Source organism: Amblyomma maculatum, chromosome 8, assembly GCF_055883805.1.
Source record: "Amblyomma maculatum isolate TAMU_Amacu chromosome 8, ASM5588380v1, whole genome shotgun sequence".
Classification (NCBI taxonomy): domain Eukaryota; kingdom Metazoa; phylum Arthropoda; class Arachnida; order Ixodida; family Ixodidae; genus Amblyomma; species Amblyomma maculatum.
The window spans coordinates 109643074-109649577 of NC_139351.1; positions in this window are offsets into that span (position 1 = coordinate 109643074).

Sequence of the window (6504 nt, forward strand, 5' to 3'; positions counted from 1 at the left end):
CTTCTATGTGGTTAACACAACCAAAGGAGAAACAATAACAAAAATGCCTAAGTACAAAATGCAACCGGCAGCTATGCGGTTTTCCATCGACACAGCAGCTGTTATCTGCAGCACCTTATTCATCATTTGCACAGCACAAAGCTCCTAACACTCGCAGGACACAGAGCGCAGCAAGCACACTCATAAATACTATTGCCAACTGCAGGAACCCGGTGTCTCTCAGTGCTTCGTGTAAACTTGTATTCGTCGGCAACCTTGTCCTAAACAGTGGAAAAGAGGGCAGCCATCACACACACACCTCACTCTGCCAAAGAGTCCCATATTGCAATCGCCATGCACACTAAGTGTGAAGGGCACCAACTGTCACTCAAGCACAATCACAACAGCAATTTAAACGCATATTCAGCACACAAACAGTGGACAAGACAATGCAATGACCAGTGCTGTTGGAGTGGCCAAGAGATATGCGAATATGTAAAGCAAAAAAATTATGGCGCAGAAGTTGCAATGAGTGGCAAACACAATGAATGCACTACTAGGCTACGGAAGGCACACATGGTCTATGCAAAGCATTTTCCCTAACCTTCCCTATTTGAAGCAACAGGAAAGCCCCCTCACGAGGTGCTGCCATCAACTGAAACAGGCTTTCAAGGATGGAAGTGTGAATTCAACCTGACAATATGAATACACATTTCAATTTGCAAGGCATGTTAAACATGAAAACAATAACTTCAACTGGATGGCTTGACTGAAACCAAAAACAATGATGGTCGAGCTAAGTGAAGATACGCCATCTTTGGCACAATTTTCTGGTAGCCTATATATATTATGCCTTGATCAATATAATTTTAAGGCTGGAACTATGTTAGGTTGATCAATGTAATTTTAAGGCTGGAACTATGTTAGGTGCAGCTAGCAACATATATTGTGTGCCAGTTATTGATTGAGGCTCAGAATGTCACATGTTGTGTACATGACAACCGTGCCACTGCGTGTCGCAGAGCAACCGGCCTGCATGGTTGGGGCTTCTGGGGCGTCACGGATTCTGACCGAAAACTTCGCGAGGAAGATTCGACCATAGAAACAGGATGGCAATTGATAGCTCTTCTTTACAGATGGTGTAGCTTTTGTGAATGGTTCTGTCCTTTTATAAAATCTCGGGGCAGGTTTTGTGAGAAAAAGCTATTGAAAGACCCTTGCTCGAGTAACAGGCACATCTAGCCAACTCGGACGGCATCGTAAACCGCACAAGAATAATGGCAGCGCCCGGCGGGCATTGACTGCTCATGCACAGATATGGTGGCAGCACCTGTTTGGGGGAAAACTGCAAGTTGTGGATACGTGCAGCTTTATACAGCATGTGAATTGTACTCAGCGACAGCAATTTTTGGTAAATGTTTCCTGGGTGGAGCTTGCTGGAGCATCTCGCTTTATCTGCTGTAGCTTCTTGCTAATTGATATGCCTGGCAAAATTGTGATCAATGAAACTTTCCCCATATAGTCAAAATTATAGTATTTACCTCTTTCTCCCTTTCTTCTCTCACTCCCATTTTCCTCACCGCATGGGCAAGGCGCCCACTGAGAAACGAGCCAGTGACTGTGCTTTAAACGTCTTCCAGAACCAATCTTTCCCAGTTCTCTAATGTTGAAAGCGGGCAGTTATGTTAGAAATATATGCCTTAATATGCCTTAAAGGAGTACAGACACCAAATTTTGGTCCTGTTTTTCTTATCGTTAAATGCACACCAAATTACTCAACATTAATCACCACGTGGTATTCGCTAAATAACTTATAAACAATTTTTTTTTTCTCGTCAATTTTGGTTTGGGTTTCAACAGCTGAGTGATGGCTACTACATCAATGTCAAGCCACGTAAGGGATGAAAAAACTGCGCTGCAATTGCCAGTTATTTACTATATTGCTTATCACTACATTCCTATATCCCTGTTCTTGATGTGGGCTGACTTTAGCATTGTAGTGAATTGAACAACAAAGGATCGATTATATTACAGGCTTTTTCATCCTTCACATGACCTAGATGACTCTGATGTCATAGCCATTGCTTGGCTGTGAAACCACACAGTGAGATAAAAAATTAGATTATAAATTATTAGCGAATAGCACATGGTAATTGTCCGCATATGGCATCGCATTACGGATTATCACAAAGAATACAACATTCAACCAAAAAAACATTAGGTGCCTGTACTCCCTTAAACAAATACTGACAGCATATTGTCTAAGAGAAAGCTAGTAACTACAAGTAGGGGCCACATTTCGTGGCGAAGGAAGATGCGACGCATTTCCAATCCATTTCCAGAAAAAGACGTCGCAGAGTACACCCCATGCTGGTGGAAAATCGTTCATACCCACAAAGAAGGCCTTGTTCTACAGCCGGCAACCAGCAGCTCCAGAGGACAGCAAGAAATCTCGTTTACATATATACAAGAAAATGCCTTTTCCTTTTACACGAAGCCTAGGCACATGCTGCAAGGTCAACTGTAAAAACCAACAGTAAGAAAAGCCAGCAGGACATCACATTCACGCTCTGCGACTAGTTTTTGCAATATTGCAGACTGAGCGTTCCCTTTTATGCTGGACAGCCCTGTACATCACCATACAAGGTTTCAAAGTGACACACACACACACACACTGGCTTTTAAATGCTCAAGGATGACTGTATATGCATACGGTCCTTCATTTTCAGGTATTAACATTCAGGTAGGGGGGGGGAGGGGTGTAAAATCAGTGCGTTATTTTTGATTAAAATATGGGGCAAGCGTCGGCTTTATGTATCAATGTTCTAAAAGTCATGCTTTTGTGTGCCGAGAGATGAAAGAACATTAAAAAAGAATAAACAAGAAACATATCTGACGGTTCACTGCGAAGACCCTTGTAAGCTGGTTTCAAGATTCCCACACGGTAGATTAGTTCAGCTGCAGCCACAAGGCATGTGTTTGGTCAGAAAAAGGGTGCAATGATTCTTTTTAAAAACTTTCTCGGTGGGTCAGAAAAAGGGTGCAATGATTCTTTTTAAAAACTTTCTCGGTGTGTCAAAATCGATTATTGTAAAATTTTACCCAAAAGCAAAGGGCCCAACATATTTACAAAACATGCAGCTATGCATGAAAGTAACCTCTTCTGGTTTAATTTCTCTAATTAGTTTAACACTTTCATCAGCAAAGTGAACTTCCCGAGGAAACCTTCCCTCAAAAAAACACATGCACTAAGCCCACCGCCTGACATAGTTGAGTATCCTTCCCATATGAATTTATGCAGGCTGCACAAGTCAACTACCCAGGCCACACACTTCAAGCATGTGGCTGAAGTACCAAGCCGCAGCCTTGAAGGCATGCTATTTCTAAGTCTATTATGTGTCTAATGACTTTATTTAATGCAATTCACTTCAACACCTTTCAGAAATTAACATATTTATCCCAACCATTTACTTGTGAAATGTCACTGCTAGCAGATAACAGCATCTTATTTTGTAAGAAACAGACTTGTATGAATTGAATTATTTAATTTCTGTCATGCAAAGAATTGCAGCAAATTTTCCGATGCGACAGGTGTTGTTTTTGTGTGAACCTTGAGAATGATTACAGGTCTGCTAACAAGTGACCTCATGGTTATGTTTTCAGCCTACCAAACAAAATGGTGGCATTTTCAGGCATCACGCCTCTAAAACATGTGAACAATAATGAACATATTTTGCATATCTGAATGGAGTTTTATATTCATGTAGATATTTTCTACCAGATACTATCATGGAATTACATGGTACTAGATCTGGAACTGTGGCATTGGCTTTAAAACTATTGACATTAACCATGCCACTGTTGTATGAGCACATGGAAGCACCCTTCTCTGATGTCACTTGAAGTGAAGACTGAATTCTTTGGCTCAAACGAAAAGGCCAACCAACACAGTCATTCTTTCAGCTTTACCATAGCTTTCTGCCTCAATTTTTTTCTATTACAGAAAAGAGAGTTAAAACTGGTTCCATGCCAAATCCTGCAATTATTTGCAACATAACATCTAGGTTGAATCAACATAACATAGGCGTAGGTCTGCAACGCCTAAGAGCCTCTGGGAGAGTGAAAATATTCCCAGCATGTGGCTAGCTTGCGTACTTGAGAATAATAATAAAAAAAATTGTGTTCTCTCGGCCGAAAAATGCAGTGAATTCCAGTAGGACTCAAATTTATTAGAACTGAGCTTTCAGTTCTCTATGCTTGCAAATGCTTTGCGTATGCCCTTGTAAACTAGCAATGGCTACAACTCCACCAGTGTGGTCACCTTTGTTCATGCAATAAAACTTTAAAAAAAAAAAAAAGGGGGGGGGGAGGGGTTCACATAGGAAAAAAGAAGATTTACAAAAAGAAGCATATGACCAATCACAGAGAAAAACAGTTCAAGTGCAGTCATATATATCATAGGGCATGCTTCTACATCACAACGCCAGACAGGTTTTTCTGTGTGCAATGCTGGCCGTCCCATAGTGTGATGAACCTGTCCCGTCACAACTTCATGGGAGAGGCTGCCCCAAGTTTAACAGTGGTGCCTTTTCTTAGGAGAAAAGGAGCCAGAGCCGTGCTCCAGTTATACAGCATCACAGGACCCCCTGCATCTGATGTTCTGCAACAACCTACCCTGCTGAGCAAAGACTGTCTGGACATTTACTGTGGGTCCATGGGAAGAACTCTCTGACATCAACACGCACCTGCAAATACTACAATACAAAGCGTGCATAATGAACGGCCTGCTATTTTAGGCAGCCAAAACAAACTTTTTCTGCTATATTACCACTAAGTTATAAATAAAACCCTAAAAAGTTTGCAAATTTTTCTCAAGAAACGGAGAAAATGTGCGTTATGTGAGCAAATAAAGTAAGTATACATATTATGCATGATTAAGCATTCTGCGAACTTTCATGCCAGACAACAGCACAAGACAAGAGTCTTGTTCCTGTTGACCAACATACCATTTCTGTGTATCACTGTCACTCTGTTATAACACCGCCCGAACACCAACTCTACTTGTACTATTCATGTTCCACATTAATGGTTTGTGAGTGGTCACTAGCCAACGGGAGTGGTCACTAGCCCAAGTCTTGCACAAGACAAAGGTCGGAAGAGATCTTCATGTTTAAAGCTCAGTCCTTGGAGTGCCACGAAGTGTGGGCTTGGCATTTTCATCGTGTGCTTACATCTCTCATTACTGTGCCTAAGTGTCTGTGCATAAAACTGAGCTCATTAGCCACTGCCATGCAAAAAGGGGCTGCAGCTTTGTCTCTAAGCCATCACACAGTTCATGCAGTGAGGCATCGCAATGAAGCTTGCAGGTTTCAGAGGCTCCCACAAAGTAGTGGAATATATGGATGCACCCAAGAGACATATCAATAGGCGTTAGAACTATGTGACATCATTACAAAATAAATGAACAGTGATGCACCACGCACAGTTCAAAACTGCGTGACTGGCCAATGCTCGCACCATATTGAAATGGCCGAATGCCATGAAGTTAGAAACTGAAACTATGCAAGATGGATGCGTGCACCACTGTTACATGCATTTCGAGTCCAGGGAAATCTATTTTGGCGATCGTTGGTTATGCGAGTCACACTTGGACGTAATCCCCTTTCAAATGAACTAGAGAGAGTGCACTCATGCTCAAATTAACTAGCGTCCAATATCATAGACTTACATGGGCGGATGCCAGGACTGCGCTTTCAGTTCGAATCACCCGAATTTCCGAAGTAACGAAATTTCACTATGCTTAAGATATGCAATGTACTATATCAGCAATAGGAAAATAAGGTACTCACTGAACGTCGTCGACTGTAAAATGCGATTGATGTATATACAGTTTGGTTTACTACATTATAGCCTTACCAAAACAAATTGTGTGCAGTTGAAGAAAAAGTATGCGAAACTAATGAAATATTTCTTTCCAAAGTTGTGAACATTGCATTTGATTCATTTTATAGCACTAACAAAGCAGGATGCCAGCACAATGAATCAGCTGAAACCAGCCACGCCCCAGAGCAAGGCGCAGGGCAAGCCTCTGTGCCCTGCATTCTCTTGGTGTAGTATTAATCCATTGTGCTTTCCTAAAAGTATCATGCTGAGATGACCCTTTCACTCTTTAGAGTGTGGCATTAAACCACTGTACCTTCGTAAAGGTCCTATGCCGAGACGACAGTATCAGTGTTGGAAAACAAGCCTTGAGGAGATGCTGACAGAGGACTGGTATAGTTTTATGTATGGGTTTTGTCCTTCAGTGTTCTGTGTACTGTTGTGGCAGCCGACAAAAATGTGCTTTGCACCTGCGTTTTTCCTCGGCATGACTGCTTCTGTTACTGTGAAAAAATTGGCTCACGCAACTCGTTCGTCACATGTGCACACGAAGCTAGCCGGATGTCTGCTCCAGCAGTGCTCAGGCATTTCACGGTTTGCTGCCAACCCGGAAATAGGGTGCTGCCATCATGCGACTAATCTCGC